At 37.5% G+C, this 20,441-nt stretch overlaps 1 pseudogene; it reads left to right on the top strand.

Annotated features, from left to right (window-relative positions):
* Positions 1–458: 458 nt before the first annotated feature.
* Positions 459–19,334, top strand: LOC113508004 (annotated as a pseudogene).
* Positions 19,335–20,441: the final 1,107 nt, after the last annotated feature.

Genomic DNA, 20,441 nt, shown 5'->3' with positions numbered 1-20,441 from the left:
TTCAAGAATGAAGATGGATGACGTCATAGAACTACTTTACACTAATAATCCCAGCTTATAAATGTCCCACTGCTGGACAATCTGGGCATAGGCCTCTTGCCGTATAAGAAAGGTTTGAGCATTGGATCACCACGCTAGCTCACTGCGGGTTGAAGATTTCGGATTCCAATTTTTGGTAATCCAAGTTTTCTCTCGTTGTCTTCCTGCGCTGTTTTGTCAGTGATGTAATAGAATAATTAAAAAAGTACATATAACTTTGAAAAAGTGACTTTGCCTGCGTTGGGTTCGAACCTGTACCTCGTGCATACAATTCCATGTATAACGATAAGAACTGCAGGGTATCGGAGACATTAGCTCGTAACTCCTCTAATACCCGAAGACTGCACAAAAATCTTATTAAAAATATTCCTTTCAGTGGTTGTAGGACGTGCGGAGCTAGTTTTAAACTTAATTATAAGGTAATATTCTAACCAAATCTTCCTTTTCCAGGGGCCATCAGCTCCCGGAAAGTCCCCCGGACTCCGGCTCGGAGAACCCCTACAGCCCATCAGAGACACAAGTGCCCCACGCCATCGCCGTCCCACAAACTGTCCTCAGCTCCGACTACATGCTCGTCCACGATCACCTCCCAACCCACGAGATCCTTCAACAAAACGGCGACTACATATACGAGGAACTCAAATCTGACAACATAGACCTGAGGAACAACCTCAATGATGTAGTGGTTCTACCCCAAGATTCCAACATCGTGGAACTTGGTATCAGAACTGTTAGACATGATTTGGGCCTTGGTGATGTCTACTCAAATAGATATACCCAGATGAGAGTCGATATGCCCGAGTTGGAACAGGGCATGATCAACCCCAACTGGTCGCGTTGGGTCATGAGAACCTGACGCCGGTGTATACCAGTCTTCAGAACCGAGCAGCAAGAAGAGGAAGCATTCGCAGGATACAAACTCGCAAGTTAAATGTGAGCCTGGTGAGTTTAATGTAATATTTTGTTTCTAAGTTCGTTTTATTGGTCTGATAATTATGTTTCAACTCAAAAACTATAGCAAAATATGTATATAGAAAATTGAAGCATATGCACGATTATTAAACTCTAAAGTAGTTGAAAATTCTTCTATTTTTCAAAATTTTCGTCCTCATTGTTTTTTTTTTTATATCTTATGCATGCTTTTAAGATTTTATAGTAGACATACATAAAAATTTATGAAAAGTACTATTACACTCATATGCATGTATCCTTCTGACCATACTCTTCAATTCTTTCTTCGAGAATCAAAAAATGACCCTAAGCACAATACCCTAATTACGTCTCACTATAAAATGCGTCTCAATCTCTATATGCCCTACAAAAGGACGGCAGGATTCAATAGAGAGAGATGTCTTTCTATTAAATTCTGCCGTCTTGAGGAATAATATAATTATGTGCACCCAACAGCAGCGCTATCCCCCGAGAGCTTGCCTCACGCGCCTCGCCCCGCGCCCCCTTCCGTGGACGGCTCGGAGGCCGGTGACGACGCGCCCCTCCAGTGCATCCGGTTCGGACCCTTCCAGCAGAACGTGTGGCACTCGCTCTATGACTGCAATTTGAAGCCGCTGTGAGTACTGGTTTGGTGTTATTTTCAACCAAAAGAAGGTGGTTATCAATTTCACGATATTTTGTTTATTACCTCATGACTTCGGACAGGATGAACGATACTGTTTTTTTATTTGAATTCAGTTGTATGTTTCTGTTGTCATCTAGGATCATGTGATTGTAGTTTATTTATTGACGTTTAAAAAAGGGAAAAACCTCACTGGCAGTAATTGGACAACAATCCATTATCCATCCATTACACATGCCCATAATTGCAACTCCTGCAAACCAGGACCAAAAATTATAACCAACTAAAACTATCCCAGCACTTAAGCACGGTGTGTCTCAGGGAACGATTTACTGTTTTGGAAACCGCATCAAAAGTAATCAGAAGTAGCTTCAAGAGAGTCCTCATTTACATTCACCGTAAATTTTTAGTCACTTTAAGTGAAGGCTCTCTTACAAAAGGCTACAGAAGTTTCCGAAACGCTGGATTTGTCGCATCCAACTTACCTAACGCAACAACAATTCTTCTCACCAGCCAACCCCGTCCTACGTCGTCGGCGCCGACAAAGGCTTCAACTTCTCCCAAATAGACGAAGCCTTCGTCTGCCAGAAGAAGAACCACTTCCAAGTGACCTGTCAGATTCAGATGCAGGGCGATCCTCACTACGTCAAGACTGGGGAGGGGTTCAAGAAGATTAATAACTTCTGCTTGCACTTCTATGGGGTCAAGGTAAGAAAGTCAACGGTATTCCTTTCTTTTGTGGCAGGCATCAAAGACGATGGACAATGGCTGAAGAAAAAGTAATAATGCACTGACCGGTTAAATGATCTCAGATTAGATTTTCGCATACATTTTGTCCATAGTAAACATGTACCAGACCATAGTAGACAAGACAATTTGATCGTCTTTGGGGCTTTGTTTTTTTATGGCTGGGGAATCCTCATGGATACCTGCTCCCTCGGGGGAGGGAGGAATACTTCATAAATACGTTAGCAACATATCTGCCTTTAAATGATAAAGGGTTCTATTGAGAATTCAGCTTGGTTAATCCAATCAAATAAAAATCGTTTACTTAAATTAGATCTTTATCAGGCTATAATGTCTCAGTTCGTGATTTTAAATAATTGAAGAAGTATTTTTTCTCTGCAGGCTGGAAGATCCAAGTCAAGAAGTGAGAATTGAACAAAGCCAATCGGGACAGAACAAAGAAACCCTTTCATCCTGTACCGTGAGTTATTATATTTATACCTTTTATTCTAATGGGGAAACATCAAAAGTCTTCTCTCACTTTGGGTTGAGCGTAAGGGAGTGTCAGAATGTTACTGACTAGGCCTATCCTTTGCCCTTTGTGTAATGTGCCCTGCTGGCACGGCATGCTCCCGTTAACTAAGTTGTAATTTATAGTCCACGGAAGTTATTTTTAAGGAGGAAGAATTTGGTCTCACGGATTGAAAGTATTTTGATATTTTTACCTTCATTTCTTATGAAACAATTGACCCAAATCGTTGTGTGAAGTTTTCAAAATTTCTCTACATCATTGGCATCATTGGCCTAGCCTTTTCCCAACTATGTTAGGGTCGGCTACCAGTCTAACCGGTTTCAGCTGAGTACCAGTGTTTTACAAGGAGCGACTGCCTATCTGACCTCCTCAACCCAGTTACCTGGGCGACACGATACCCCTTGGTTAGACTGGTTGTCAGACTTTTCAAGCTCTGACTACCTGTAACGACTGTCAAAGATGTAAGAATAACAGCCGGACCCACAATTTAACGTGCCTTCCGAAACACGGAGGAACTCCTTATGACAAAGATGGTCACCCATCTACAAACAAAAAATCCTTACTTAACCGACAACATTATCACCATTCTAACCTTGAACATCATCCAGAGTGGAACTCCGTCGCGAAGGTGCCAAGGTCACGGTCGGCAGGCTTCACTTCGCCGAGACCACGAACAAACAACATGAGGAAGAAGGGCCGTCCCAACCCCGACCAGAGGCACTTCCAGCTGGTCGTTGGCGCTCCAGGGCTCACGTCGGGCACACGGACTTTATCATAGCTGCCAGTGCGAGCGATAGGATTATAGTTAGGGTGAGTACTGTGGTCAGAAATCGCAATGGATGGAAGTCTGGAAGAAAAGGGCCTGAACAAAGGCACTTTTTCTTTCCAAACTTCCTAGATGGCATCTAAAACAGGCAATATAAAACTAAACATTAGTAATAAAAAAGTGTATAATGTTTAAATTAGTTATTGTAGTAAATTTGTTCTGAATCAGTGTGTGACTTTTTTGCCGGGTTCAGCTGACTGCAGGCATAGCGTCGTACCTATAGGTCGTAGTTTCGATCTTCGCATAGGACAAGCATTTGTAGGTCACGAATGCGTATTAGAGCTTTATAATTGTGTGATTACAAAACGTCTGTCACATCACTGGAACATTATTTTGTATATACTGTGTAGCACGTAAGAAAATTATTAAGTTACTGGCAATGGCAGAGAAATGTTTGTTAGTTGGTCTTAACACCAACCCTATGATACGGATTTATATTTTATACATTTTTATCATTCACCACCCAGGCATCGAACCCTGGTCAGTTCGAATCGGACTGCTCAGAGAGTTGGTGGCAGCGAGGCGTGTCCGAGAATAGCGTCCACTTCAGCGGCCGCGTCGGGATCAATACGGACAGGCCGGACGAGTCCTGTGTCGTTAATGGTAAGAGAATTATGTACATGTCGGGTTAAACTTGCCCAGTGTTGGGCAAAAGACTTCCCACAGGAAGAAACTTGGCCGAGATGAAGGCATGAAAAAGATGCTTCCAATGATGATATTATAAATAGGCCTTTGGTTACTCGTAAGGTTCAGCGATTCATTCGGGATTAAATTATTATTATTTTGAATTTTACCTCAAACATAACCATAGCCATAGGATTATAATCTTTATTATTTACTAAGTATAATTCAAACTCATTTATTTAAGATCAAAATACTATGATTATTATATTTTACTAACGAATTGACTTTAAACAGTAAGGAGTTGACAAAGCTTGAAATGTCTGTATTCAAGAATTTACAACATTAATATTATAATAATCCAGCCACATGATTATAGACTCTTTATCCCACAAAATAAGGTCCAAATTCCTAGTCTAACATCTAGGTATAATTCCAGGTAATCTAAAAGTGATGGCCACATCCTCCATCCGTCGGACTCTCGCGCCAACATAACATTGAAGAGTTAGACTCCGCGCAGCAGCTGAAGAATGTGCAAAGTATCAGAGTTGTCAAGTGAGTATCAGTAGTGACATCTATACGATTATTGATGGAACTGTTGAAGTGTACTAGATTTTGTATAAGGTATTTTTTTAATGGGACTGGCCAGTCACACATGCCTGTCATTGCAACCACTGTAAGCCAGGATCTACAATGAAACCAACGAAAACCACAGAAACACTTAAGTTCGGTGTGTCCAAGGGGGAACAATTATCTGCCCTGGAACCCGCAACGAAATTAATCAGAAATAGTGAAAAGGAGGAAGTAAGAAAAAAATGTTCCACTTCCTCCATAGCAAACGAGACATGAGAAGAAATAGCTAGTTTTATCAAAGAAAAGAGATTGACAACTGAATAAGGTCTACTCTAAATTGTAAAAAATACAAAAGGTCAACTTTCGTCGTTTCTGTTCCTTTTCCTTTCTAACTCACATAAATGTCTGCCATTACCCCAGATTCAACTACCACCCATCATTCGCGGAACACTCTGGGCTGCTGGGCTACGACCCCTCGCGCCCAACCCCACAGCTGGACACCGGCGTCATCGCGCAGGAGGTCCGCCGCGTCATACCCGAGGCGGTCAAGGAGGCTGGTGACGTCACACTGCCCAACGGAGACACGATTAACAAGTTCTTAGTTGTCAATAAGGTGAGTTACGGACCTCGGTGTAATTTTTTTTCCGTAGAAATTCCGTAACGAAAGACATAACTTAGATTCCATCTATCGAGAAATACCAGAACTTTTAATGACTTTTCTGAAATATTACGCTTTAGTTCAGCAACCCGCCTTTAGGTGGCATTGATTGTGTTGAAAACTAATACTGCATAAATAAAATAAATATATAATTATAATTGCCTAAGCTGATAAAAACAGTATGCAATAGCTTTACCGTCAGTCTCCGAGTGCCACACGTCTTTTTTATATGTATGTAGCCTGTTTTAGTACCCAATGCTGGGCAACACCCCCTCCCCTTTTCTTCCAATTCGAATATAATTAATAATTATTAACCATACATTCCTCTACCCAGGACCGCATCTTCATGGAGAACCTCGGCGCCGTCAAGGAGCTGTGCAAGGTGACCGGGAAGCTGGAGTCCAGGATCGACCAGCTCGAGAGGTTCAACAACAAACTGTGCAAGATCAATGTGTTACAGCGGCGAGATAGTTCCAGGTCCAGCGCTAGTAACGGTGAGGATATAGATAAGACTAGCTGTTGCCCGTGACTTCGTCCGCGTGGTTAGAAGATATAAGTTTGATTTATATCTGCCCTGCTTTTTCCACATTTTCCATTGTATCTTCGCTCCTATTAGTCGCAGCGTGATGATATACAGCCTAAAACGTTTCTCAAAGAATAGTCTATTCAACACAAAAATAATTTTTCAATTTGAATAAGTTGTTTCTGAGCGTTTAGCGCGGTTAATCAAACAAACTCTTTTGACTTATAGAAGTACTAGCTTTTTGCCCGCGACTTCGTTCGCGTGGAACAGTGACTTCCGGCAGATTTTTGGTTTTACTCACATAGTTCCCGATCTCGCGGGATTTTTGAGAAGTTCCCGCTCCCGCAGGATTTTTGGGATAAAAACTATCCTATGTCCTTTCTCGAGTTCCAAACTATGTCTGAACCAAATTTCATCCAAATCGGTTCAGTAGTTTAGGCGTGACGGAAAGACAGATAGACAGAGTTATTATCGCATTTTTAGCATGGGTAGTTTTGCCCGCGACTTCGTCCGTAAATTTACTTTGAGCAGAAAGTTTTTAACCCACTGCAAAAAAAGGAGGAGGTTCTCAATTTGACCGTATTTTTATATGTATATTAAGGCATATCAGTCTCCGTCGCTCCTGCCTCACCTCCTCAGTCTCAGCAGCTCTTCGAGCAGCGTGACGTTCGGTGTCTAAGAGCCGGCGCTCCCGAGCCATCTCTTCGGTTTCAGCAGCTCTCTGAGTAGCGTGACGCTCAGCGTCTAAGAGCCGTCGCTCCTGCCTCACCTCTTCAGTCTCAGCAGCTCTTTGAGCAGCGTGACGCTCGGCGTCTAAAGTCAAACGGGCTTGAGTCTGTTCTTCAGACTCTTGACTTCTTGCAACTCTTTTAGCTCGAGCTCCGCTGGAACTACGTGCTAAATTGGTCTTGCGTTTTCTAGTCATTGAAAAAAATAGTTTAAAAACGAACTTAAACTAAAGAAATATTAAAATCTTTCCGAACTTAAGTTGAAAACTAACTTAAAACTAAAGAATAAAAAAAAAACGAACTTATAACAATTTAAAAGAAAGAGATCAAACCTACATCAAACAACGGAACCAATTTAGAATTTACGAAACAGGACCAATCCGCATAAACGACCATACAACCGACAATACAATTTTACCACGACGGTACCGAAGCGCTCGGCCGATACCCAACCAAATGCGTGTAACGAAACCATAGCGCGATCTATTTCGATCCCAACGCCATCTATCGACCATAGTGACAACTCGGATTATTTATCTATACTCCGTTCGGGCATTTTCTTTGTACTAAAAGTAGTATTATATTTTTTATATGTTATTTTATAATTTTTTTCATACCTTTTTACTATTTATTTACTTTTTTCCGATGAATTAAAACAACATGAACCGAACTCGTGTAACGATCGACACCATTGCGCGTAGTACTAATAGAATTATCTTAATTATCTATACTCCGTTAGAGCATTTTCTTTGTAGTAAAACTTTTATTATATTAATATTATTTTTTTACACCTTTTTACTGTTTATTTACATTTTCTGATGGATTTTCCGATGAATTAAAACAATAACATGAACCGAACACGTGTAATGACACCATTGCGCGATTAACGTCATCTATCTACGGAGCACAGGAACAGCTCGACATTTGACCAATAGATGGCACTATTATATAGTATGTCCGTAATAAATTTTATTTTTTATTTTTATTTTTTGTAATAAAAAACTATCCTATGTCCTTTCTCAAGTTTCAAACTATGTCTGTACCAAATTTCACACAAATCGTTTCAGTAGTTTAGGCGTGAAGAAAAGACAGACAGACAGACAGAAAGACAGACAGACAGACAGACAGAGTTACTTTCGCATTTATAATATTAGTTTGGATAGATAAAGTGTTATATTTTTAAAGGGAACAGAAAAGGAAATTGCTTTCAAACAAACAAACTCTTCAGCTTTAAATATTAGTATAGATTAGAATATTCTGTATTGTACACCATGGAATTGCAGCAGTGATTCTTAAAGCACAGTATTAGGGTTATTAAATGATGTAAACTGTTTACTCACGCGTTTTTATCGGGATAGCCGTCTTAGTAGCATCAGCTCATGATTAAGGACTCCGGTTGGGTCCGAAACTAGTCGGTTTACCCCGATAAATACGCGTGAGTAAACCGTTACATCATTTTATGATGATCATAGTATAGTCAAGACAATTTGATCGTCCTTGGGGCCTTTATTTTATCCCACTCCCTCGGGAGAGGAAATGTGTAGTGTCAGACTCTTACTGACTAAACCTGAACCGCCGTGCTACGTCATCCGCGTTTTTGTGTCGGTGTATGGCCTGCCACAAATTCAGTAATTTAGAAACAGGTTTTTATTAAGAAAAACTTATACTATTGTGTATTTTAAGTTCCCCTCGTAAGTTTTACCTCCAACTCTATTGAAAGTAATTTGTTTTATAAATTTTGCAATCACTATTTTATATTTTTCCCTTTTTGTTCTAGATTCCCGCTACTCAGCAATGTCAAAACTCATCAAAATCTCTGTACAGCGATGGCAACATTTCCATAGACCAGATAAGGGATATAGCGCGCAACATTCGAAAGCACGAGTGCTGCCATAAACTAAGCCACAACTCCCCGAAATACACGCGAAAGCAGTGCAAAAACTGTCACGGGAACTACTCAAAATACGGCAAATATTATAACTATAATAAAACTTGTGTGAGGTATCATTCAAGTAAATTGGAGAAATCGGAAAATGTCGAAAATCCAACTTATACAGATTCGAATATTCAGAAATATCCCGATGACAGTTTTGACAGCACTTTGACAAAGAAAAAAGACACTTGTCTATGGCTGAAGAGTGACGATAATTTTACATATGGCAACTCTAAATTGGGATTCTGCTGTAGGAAAGACTACGGGGATACCAGCAGCGAATTGATATCGAATAAGTTTTTGCAAATCGTGATTACGATTTTAATATTTATTATGGCTGTTTGGTAAGTGTTCTTATTTTATTTCTGTAAGAAACGAAATTAAGTAGGATGTATATAATAAGGATGATGTCTAGGAATAAAAAGTAAAAATCTATTTGGACCCTCAGTTAGATTATTAAAAAATATAACACGTATTTTTGCCTTTTTCTAAAAGAAAATTGCTTTAAAGTTTAGGACAAGCTCTCTTGCTTGTGACGTAACGATTAAGTAAAATTAATACACAATCGTGACGTCACTCGTAAGTTGCCGCTCACTATAGCTTGACAATTACGTTTCAGTCACAAAAAGAAAATGAAATACATGTAATACCATATTTTGCGCTACAACAAAAAAATATGCTGCAAAACAAACCAAAAAATATGCATTTATTTAATGTACAAAGTAGCCTTTTTTTAATGTCAAAATATCATTTACATAGACAGCTCCCTGTATCGCCCTTCACCAAAGATTTACAAGATGTAGGAATAACAGCGTGGACCCACAATTTAACGTGCCTTCCGAAACACGGAGGAACTCGTTATGGCAAAGATGGTCATTTACGGACCAACCGCGTCAAGTATTTCTTAACCTGACCGATTCACTTAGCCACAAATAAAATAAGTATTAGTATCAACCATTCTGACCACCCATCTTTTTCCTAGCCTCGTAGTCATGTCAGCCCTATACTTCCGAGAGCACCAGGAGTTGATATCGATGAAGGAGATCCGGCAACACGACAAGATGACCTCTCCTCTGTACGGCAAACTTAACAATGAACCCTACACACATAGGACTCCACCCGACTTGAATCAAATACAGGTAACATGGTTTTATTAATCCTTTTGACCTAGACTGGCCTGTTGGTCTAGTGGTTAGTGACCCTGACTGCTATACTGGAGTTCATGGTTCGATTCCCACCCAGGACAAATGTTTGTGTGATGAGCACGAACCCCGGTCGGGTCAATGTAAAAATTCACATTTCTACATTGTCTCGGGTCTGGGTGTTTGTGGTACCTTCGTTGTAGCTGAATTACGTAACACAAGTGCTTTAGCAACTTACTTTGGGTTCAAAATAATGTATGTGATGTTCTCCGCGTTTATTTATATTTATTTATTTAATTATTTCAGAACTTAAAATCATCTCAACACACAGCTTCAAAGAAAACACCTAAAGGTTTGTTAAATCATGAAAACTTATATTTCATCAAATCTGTTATAGTATACATATTGTCATTATGATCATCATCAATGTCACCTTAATAACCCACTGCTGGGCATGGCCCTCTTTATTTTTGTCATTTGACGGGTCTGTTGGTCTAATAGTTAGTGACCCTGACTGCTATACCGGAGGTCGTGGGTTCGATTCCCGCCCAGGACAAATGTTGTGTGTTGAGCATGATCATTTGTTCTGGTGTCTGAGTGTAATTTATCCATAATATGTATGTATTTAGAAGTATATAAGTAAGTTTATCAGTTGTTTGGTTAGCATAACACAAGCTCTGCTTAGCTTGGGATCAGATAACCGTGTGTGAGTTGTCCCAGGATTTATTATATTATATTTGTATTTACAATGTGTAAATATAAATTTAGCATTATGTATAGTCGTTCCGTCTTAGATCTTTTTCTAATTAAAATTAATCCGGTAGCAAGATGGGTCGACTGTATGTCTTCTGGACGAGCCTGGTACAGGACCGTAGGGAGTTACACACGAAGAGGGGGGAGGCCTATACCCAGCAGTGGGATGACAAAAGAAATCTCACGTGTATATATGTTGTTACAGAGAAAGGCCCGCACAAAACGACCCAAGAGTACATAACCACGGCGCCGACTGAGTCGCCACACACCAACCCCACGTCACCACATCCCACCAAGAACTACGGCAGCAATCTTATCAGTAAGTCTTTTAAAACAATTATTTATTTAACAAGATTTTTGTATCCTTCTAATATTATAAATGGGAAAGGTTTTATGTGTGGATGTATTTTTAGCCGAGTGGTTGAGGTCACCGCACCAAACCCACTCTGCGCGAAGTATCGCGGGTTCGATCCCCGCGTAGGACAAGCATTTGTGTGATCCACCAATGCTTGATCTGAGTCTGGGTGACATAAGGATTAAATTACTTAATGCGGGAGATGTTGTTTTTTTTTAAATATAATTTTTATAATTGTTTTTCTTTTCCCTCGCAGACTCAGTAACGACTCTACAGTCCCTGCAGACCGAGAGGCCGATATCTGTGACTCGTATCGTTGACGTCATCGGCGGCGGATGCTCCTTCGCCGTCAACACCAACAACGAGCTGGATCCAGAGTGCCAGGTCAGTTGTTACTCAATAACGGTTTACTTACTAGTATTAATCGGGATTTCCCGACTAGTTTCGGACAAACCCGGAGTCCTTAATCATGAACTGACGCGACGGCGGGCGAGTCTACTACACAACATCTTTTTCTCATCCGCATAAATTCTTAGACTTTATTAAGTCTAGCAGTTTCATTTTATATTGTTAGTAGCTGTCCCAGCCAACTTGTTTTGCCTTAAGAATTATTTCTAGTTGTATGTACTTTTTTAATGCCACATTATAAAAAAATAAAAACAAAAAATTTCGTCCGAAAAATAAAATATATTTTTTTAGTGTGAGCAACCCTTAACACTTAGGGGTATGAAAAATAGATGTTAGTCGATCCTCAGACCTATTGAAAACGCATATAAAATTTGGTAAAAATCTGTTAAGCCGTTTCGGAGGAGTACGGTAACTAACATCGTGACACGGGAATTTTATATATTAGATAATAAATTCTGACGTCAACCCATGTTTAAGGACTCCGGTTGGGTCTGAAACCAGTCGGGCGATCCCGATGGAGAGGCATAATCATGACGAAAAAAAAACACTAAAGACATGATAATATACAGTTTTATACTCCATTTGTAAAAATGGCAAAAAATCATGGTCTGTATTTTTATACAATCACTTATTAAATATTTGATTCGGTAATCATTTTTCGATAGTCATAGGTTGACAACTCGTAACCCACATTTTTGCACAAAATGAAAATTTGCACAAAATGTTGATGTAATAACATCAATTTTTTTGAAATTAATTAACTAATCTATCTAAAAAAAATTCTTTCTTAAAATTTGATACATTGCATTTACGTGTTATCAATCTTTGAACATCGTTTTGTTGTTTTTAGTTGCGTTTTATTAAAAAAACTGAGTTTTTATCAAAAAGAGCATACCATATACTCGAATTTTGTTTCTGTAAGGATAGCTTTAAGAGTTTTTAATAAACAAATACCCAAAATTGTTTTAACAAATGGTGTTTAGGAAATATAACAGTCTAAGTGTTAAACTATTGAAATGTTTGCACGCTGCTTCGGAAGGATATCATAAGGATAATGGAATGGATCAGATCACTTTTGGTAAGATATTATATAGGTACACAACTATATATTGTTAAATGATTCTATATCACTGCATCTTTAATCAATACAATTCAATCATGTTGTACAACGATAAGGAATAAAAATACAATAAAGTAATTTGTTAAGTAATTTTTAACCGATGGCCTTGCGGTTCTATTCGGATTTGTGAGCACGAGGTGCTGGTTCGATCCCAATGCAGACAAAGTACCAATGTGACTTTTAAATGTTTCCAAGACAAACAGTGATAGAAAACATCGTTAGGAAACCTAGATTAAAAATATTTAAATCTAAGATCTCCAACCCGTAGTTAGCTAGCGTGGTGATCAATAATCAAAACCTTCTCTATACGAGTGCCCAGCTGTGGGATGTATATAGGCTGATATTAAAATATATATTTTTAAACCATTACTTTAAAAAAGCTTGTGGAGGCAAGACAGCGCTCTACGCGGCATTCCGCTGCCTCTGTCTTTCACAACACCCGTCTTATTCGATAAATAGTTGCTACTTAGGAGATAATACTATAAGGACTTCTGTAACCATTTCCATTATAAATAATCCAAAATTATTTCCCATTTTCAGTCCCCCTGCGGCCTAGACCCCCCTCAGACCTACGACAACCAAGAACCGATAGAAAGACCGAAACCGGACAAAGACAACAACGAGACCTTCACGAAACCTCTAGAGCCTCTAGCCAGAGACAAACAACCAAACATACCGCCATTACCAGATAAAAATAACACAGACACACAAAAAGATAGACAGACAGACTCTGATGATAGATTACGAAGCAACGACTCTTACAAACAGAACCAAGATATTATAGCAGCTGAGTCCAATCATTTGTACGCGAAGAATGCGACGGAGAATGGAAGCAGGATGAAAAGAGAGGTCCGAGGCAAGAGGGAGACAAGGGAAGAACTGAAAAGCAGTTCTGAGGAGATGATTCTGAATGAGTCGCCTGAAAGTATTGGGCCTTATGGTGAGTAATTATTAATTATGTACTTGTTAATGATATTATATTTTAGATTTAATGATATTATAGGGTATTTGACTTGAATAAATCTTAGTAGTCTGTCAAAAGGTCCAAAAAATGTTGAATACGTATTTTTTTTTTCGTTTTATCACCTCATTATGTGATAAAGATCTAAGCACTTAAGATTATGAAATATACGGTAGAGGGGGTTAATAACATAACTTGCTAGTTAAGGTGTACTAGTAAGTGACGTCACACAAGATTCAAAAATCTCTGTTATCAAGAAATTTTAATTTGATCATTATGCAATTAGGTATTTGATTACTTCGCGTGAAGAATTGATTAAAATCGAGGTTAAGCAACTGTTAGTAAGACCACAAATTCCTCACTATCCCTGGTTCAAACAAATTGATTAAGAAAAATGTCTATACAGGGTGTCCCAAAACTCATCGATAATCTAAGACCGTATGAAAGGCCAAGTGATGACAGATCAGTAAAAAAAATTCCATATCACTCAGCGATAAGAGACATTTAAAAAGTTGAAATTCGACATCCCACGTCGATGTAACAATTTCGCTGTTTTTTTTAATTTCGGGATCTTCATTAACTATGCAATTAATCGCAACTATAAATTAATGCAATGAAAAAAAATTGTCTCGTATCGCAGAACTGAGTGATATGGATTTTTTTTTATTTTTTCCCCTGATCTGTTATCACTTGGCCTTTCATCCGATCTAAGATTATCGTTGAGTTTTGGGACACCCTGTATAAGTCGCTCTAATAAATACTCTTCTCTAAAATTCTATACAGGGTGTCCCAAAACTCAACGATAATCTGAGACCGGATGAAAGGCCAAGTGATAACAGATCGGGGAAAAAAAATCTGTTTCTATGTTTTGAAAAAAAAAAAAAACAATTTTTTTTCATTGCATTAATTTATAGTTTCGAATAATAGAATCGTTAATGAAGATCCCGGAATTAAAATACTCACAGCGAAATTGTCATATTGGTGATCACAGGACTTAAAAATGCGACGAGGGATGTCGAATTTCAACTTTTTAAATGTCTCTTATCGCTGAACTGAGTGATATGGTTTTTTTTTTATATTTTTCCCTGATCTGTTATCACTTGGCCTTTCATCCGGTCTCAGATTATCGTTGAGTTTTGGGACACCCTGTATATGTTGTACATATTGCACCTAACTACTAGCTATTTACCTTACAGAATGCGACACAGTACGAGTGGGCATATCTAGCAAGTCGATAATAAACTCGTCGTTATTCAGCGAGTACGTTTGTGCTAACGCCGTCCACAACTTCACTTATACAGTGCCGCTGTCGCTCTGCCTCAGTCATAAACATGTGGATTTGACTTTCAGGTGAGAAATAACTTAATATTTAAAACGCAATTTATGAAAAAGGAGGTTTTTAATTCGTACATAGCGAGCAATACGGTTTTACAAAGGGACGTTCAACTACCGACGCGGGTGTAGCTTTACTGAAACACATCTACGACGCTTGGGAAAGCTCTCAGAATGCTATTGGCGTTTTCTGTGACCTCTCAAAGGCGTTCGATTGCGTCCGGCATGACACACTGTTATGCAAACTCAAACATTACGGTGTCAAAAATAAATCACTGGATTTAATTAATTCCTATTTGAGTGATAGGGTCCAATGTGTAGATGTCAATGGTAGCAAGTCCACCGGACTACCTGTGAAACTAGGGGTACCCCAGGGTTCAATACTCGGCCCATTTTTGTTTCTAGTTTATATTAATGACTTACCATTCTTTTTAAAAGGCATGTGTGACGTTGTGCTGTTTGCAGACGACACTTCTTTAATATTTAAAGTCAACAGAAATAGAAATGATTTTAATGAAATAAATAATACACTCACTCGCGTCACACATTGGTTTCAATTAACAATTTAGTATTAAATGCCAAGAAAACCAAATGTATTAAATTCGCGACGCCTAATGTTAAGAATCTTGGGCCGAATATTGTTATAAATAATGAAGTGCTAGAAACTGTAGAATCAACGGTTTTTCTCGGTGTTACGGTTGATGCAAAACTAAAGTGGTCGGCGCATATTGCATACCTAGCGAATAAACTCAGCTCTGCCGCTTACGCAGTTAGAAAAGTTAGGCAGATTACTGACGTGGTCACAGCTCGTCTTGTTTATTTCAGCTACTTCCACAGCGTTATGTCCTATAGCATACTTCTGTGGGGTAAGGCGGCTGATATCGAAGCGATATTCGTCTTACAAAAGCGAGCTGTCAGATCCATTTATCAGCTAGGCTCTAGAGTTTCTCTTAGGGAGCGGTTTAAAGAGATAGGCATTTTAACTGTAGCATCCCAATTTATTTTAGATAATATACTATGGATACGACAAAAATCTTCACTTATACCATAAAAAGAGTGATATACATAGTATAAATACACGGAACAAACATAAGCTAATTGGTACATCGCACCGTTTACATAGGGTACACAACTCATTTGTAGGGCTTAGTGTTCGCCTCTACAATAAACTACCTCCTAGTTTATTGGAATTGCCATTCAACTCGTTTAAATCAACGGTTAAAGATAAACTATGCAAGAAGGCTTACTATACAATAAATGATTACTTGAATGATAAAAATAGTTGGTCGCCGTGATTAACACAGGACGGTTTTAGTGTGGATTAATGTATGACGTGTTATTACGATTATTATGTTATTTGATAGGCATACTTTATGTATGTAACATTGTGTTACCTATTTTGTTTTATTTTTAGTATGATTATACGCATAAACGTATATGTTCTTTATTAGAAATTTTGACATGTATAATTTTATTAATTATAAGATTGAATGACGTAGCAATTTATGCCGCCTCCGTGTTCGGGGCTGTGCCAGGTAAATCAACGTTTGGGTATTTCTTTCTTTGAGTTTTATTTTATTAGCCGGCAGCAGATACGTCATGCTCCCTTAGTCGTCACTGCCTGCGGTGGCGTCTTGGGTCGGGTCACCTCCTTCCCTCAAATATGGCGAGGGAGGTGATGGCTGACCCTTGCGTCATACTCGTGAACGGGTGCTGCTTGCGGTGGCTGGTCGGTCTGCTGACCTTGGCCGAATAGTTGACAGTTTAAGTTCATAGTGGCTTAGGTACCATGACCTCAAATTTTTGTTTATTTGGCACGGCACCTACACACTTATTTTGATATATTTTTTAATAATTATATTGTAAATGGAAAGACAGCGTGCTGCTGGGGAGTTTGTTGCGCCGTTTCTTCTCTCACAGCAAAAGCACTTAGGAAGCGGTGACGGGTGGGCAAAACTGGGTGCTGTCAATGTAATTTGACCTTCAAAAAGTGCTACTTAGTAGCCTAATTTGAATAAATGACTTTTGATTTTGATTTTGATTTTGTGTGTTTGTTTTTTTTTATGTTAGTTACCTCAAGACTTTGAACTGGATTTTTCGATTTTTTTATTCATTCTTTATTTTACGTGAAATAGCCGTCTTTTGATAAAGCTTAATCAAGTTTAGAACAGTAGTTATTTATTTAAATTCTGTTATATATTTTTTGTTTCAATTTAAATGAATCCTCCCAATTTGGGATGAAAACGGGGTTTCAAGTTCTCCTCAATAAAAACCACCCATGTTTCTTCTTTTGCGCGGTAACCCTTTTAGAAATACTCTGAACCAAAAAGTCGGAAAAACTTAGCATGAATCAGCCATCAAAAATAGGTCTCATTTTCATAAAATTGGCATGGTACGGGAGAGCAAAAGATGTTTTTCAGAAAAGGCAATTACGTTTTTCAAGTTACAAACAAAATATGTCCAAAAAACATTTTCAAAAACAACAAAAACTTACAAAACAACCCTTCAAACCAACCCACAGATCATTAAAACTGAAAGAGTTCCGCCTCTGCGACCTCCAATGTAACTACGACTCGTCCAAGTCCTGTCAGTCGAGCAAGGACCTGCCGAAGCCGGCCCTCACAGATGACACCTACACCATCAAGATGGCGCTGGAGTGCAACGTCGATAGGTACCTGAGGGTCCGCGCCAGCTTCCTGCCTCTCAAGATGATGTTCCCGAATAAGGTCAGTCTTTAACTGCACAGTCCCAAATGCATCTAGTCTAAACGGAATATTGTAGCGTTTTATAAGTGTCTAGAAAATGGCCTATTTGAAAAAAAACTTTTGGGTTTTAAGTGCACAGATAGCTGAATGGTTGAAGACACCAAGCAAAACTCACAGAGCGCGACATGTCGCAGGTTCGATCCCCGCGTTGGTTTGTTTGTTGTCTTGAGTCTAGAGTGTCTTTGTGCATATGACTTTAATGTTTGTAAAACCCCCATGGCGCGCGGATTATCGTCGGTTCGATCCCCGTGTACGACAAGAAACTGCATTTATCGCACAAAAACGGTGTATCCGAGCTATCTGTAATCTACAAAGAACGGACAGTTGTAAACCACATTTTAAAAACCTAAAAATATTAACCCTACCCTCCATGTACATCTACGAAATTGGCCTTTTTGTTAGACGCAATCTGTCTAAGTTTGCGCAAGTAAGCAGCCTACGCAGAGCCGATAAATTACATTTGGTTCCAAACAAAACCGCTCTGTTTCAGAAAAGCACATTTGCAATGGCTCCAAAATTATACAATAAAATCCCAAAATGTGTCAAATCAGCAGATAATATTAATATTTTTAAAAAAAGGTTGTTTATATTTCTGATAGATAAGGCATATTACTCTATTCAAGAATTCCTAAATGATAAAAATATAAATTGATAATAATGTATGTATTTAATTAATTCTTTTAAATGACTGTATTATAACTATGTATTATGTTTTGACTGACTGCAATGGTATAATGTAATGTAATGTAAACTTATTTAATTATCTGATAACAATATCTATGTTATAACTACTTTAATTTTATGATATTAATTGAATTTATATTTATGATCAAATTAACTATTTGTACACCATCAAGTGGTAGGACATGGAGATCAAAATGTATTTTTTCTGTAACATCTATTGTAACCTATGTTCACAAATAAATAAATTGAATTGAATTGAATTGACAAGCATTTGCGTGATCCACGAATGCCTGTTCTGAGTCTGGGTGTCTTTGTGCATGTGAATTGAATGTGTGTGAAACCCAAGCGACGCAATTATTGAAATCCTTGGTGCGGGATATGTAAATAAACACAATATTTGAACATTTAATTACTTCATAATAAACTAATTAATTTCCTTTCCAGGACCTTTGTTATCCGATGCAGGAGCACAAACAACCATTCTTAGAATACAACATACGGATATACAGAGATTGTCACAACTAAATACATAAATACTATATACATTCATATATTATATGTACAACTTGCTGATACATGTTTAAATAACTTTAATAATTGACTATGAACTATATTTGACAGTTGTTAATGTGATGAAATAGCTACGACTAACTTATAGCCCTATTTTCAGTTTCTCACAAAGTCTAACCACACTTATATTATTGTTATTAATTGAGAACGCATCCATGTTTATTTCTTTTGGTTGGTACAATTGGGATGATGACTGAAAATCATCATCATTCCTAGTACTTTGGCCATTATATTGGCAACATTTATTTTTTCCTCTTTTTAAACTACCCACGATAAAAGAAGAAAACTCTTTATTGTGGACATTATAAGTTCTTACGTTTTATTCTCGCCGAATCCATCTATAAATGTATTGCAGTCGAAAGCAACGGCCTAACATCGGTTAATTAATGGTCACCTATCTACAAATCAACCGCAGCAAGCGTGACTTAACCTATGTTCAAGCTAGTATTGAAATATTAAACATGTATCAATAAGAAATAAAACTCATAAAAAATAAATAATTGAAGATTCATCAAAGGAAAGTCCAAAATAATAATGTTTACAGAAAAAATAATAGTAATATATTATTAGTATGTATTTTTAAGTATTTTAGTACTATTAAATAAAAGTAAAAACTTATTGTAATAATATACATTCCATAAGTGCAATTATCTAAATATCCGTCCTTTTCATTATCTCAAATAAAAATATAATTTCATGTATTTGCCAAAATGGCAAAAAAAAAAACAATAAATTGTGTATCGAAATTATGATACACTTATAATTTATTATATTGTTCACAATGATTATTTAACAAATACTGGCAAAGTATAAAATTATTTTAAATTTAAACTTGAAAAATTAATTCAATAGGGATGATGACTGGGTATAAAAAGAAGAAATCTCATTAGTCCCGCAGTTAGATAATTGAAAAGTATGAGACACGTATTTTTTCCTTTTTCAGAAAAACTAGAATTGACAAAGATAACTGCTTTAAAGTTTCGGAGGGGGGGGCTTGTGATGTAACGATAGAGTAAAATTTATACTCAATCGTGACGTCAGGCGTAAGTTTCATTCACAGTAATTTGGTCAATTTATGTTTGCGGGACAAATTAAAAAATACGTATCCATTATTATACAAAAAACTACAAGACGGACACTGCAAAAAGAAATTGTCATCATCCCTATTGATTTTCAATGCTTTTAGGCAACATTCTATAGTCATACAAGCTATGATGGCACTGTTTAAAAATGTCGCCTTATTTTGTAAAGTCTGAAAAAATATATTTCGACAGCTAAATTAATTATTATTATTTAGTTATTATGTAATATGCCGAATGGAATTTAAAAGTAAATAAGTTACAATTTTCGAGTCGAATCGAGTAAAGGAATTGGTTCGTTTTTATTTAATAATATTTTTTATACAATTTTTGAGTATCTGGTGGTAGCTATTATTATTATTTTTAGTACATAATAGAACTTTTTTGTAATAAAAAAATATATTTTAATATTATTTTTAGTATTTTTGCAGCTTTATTTTTAGATTTAGATTATCATTTGTTTTTATATTTGAAATTCATATTAATTTAATTTCTTGTCTATGTAAGTCTTATTGCCTATGCAATAAACTTATAGAGAAT

This window comes from Trichoplusia ni, unplaced genomic scaffold, assembly GCF_003590095.1.
Source record: "Trichoplusia ni isolate ovarian cell line Hi5 unplaced genomic scaffold, tn1 tig00003637, whole genome shotgun sequence".
NCBI classification, from domain to species: Eukaryota; Metazoa; Arthropoda; class Insecta; order Lepidoptera; family Noctuidae; genus Trichoplusia; species Trichoplusia ni.
This window is presented reverse-complemented; position numbering and strand designations above follow the sequence as displayed.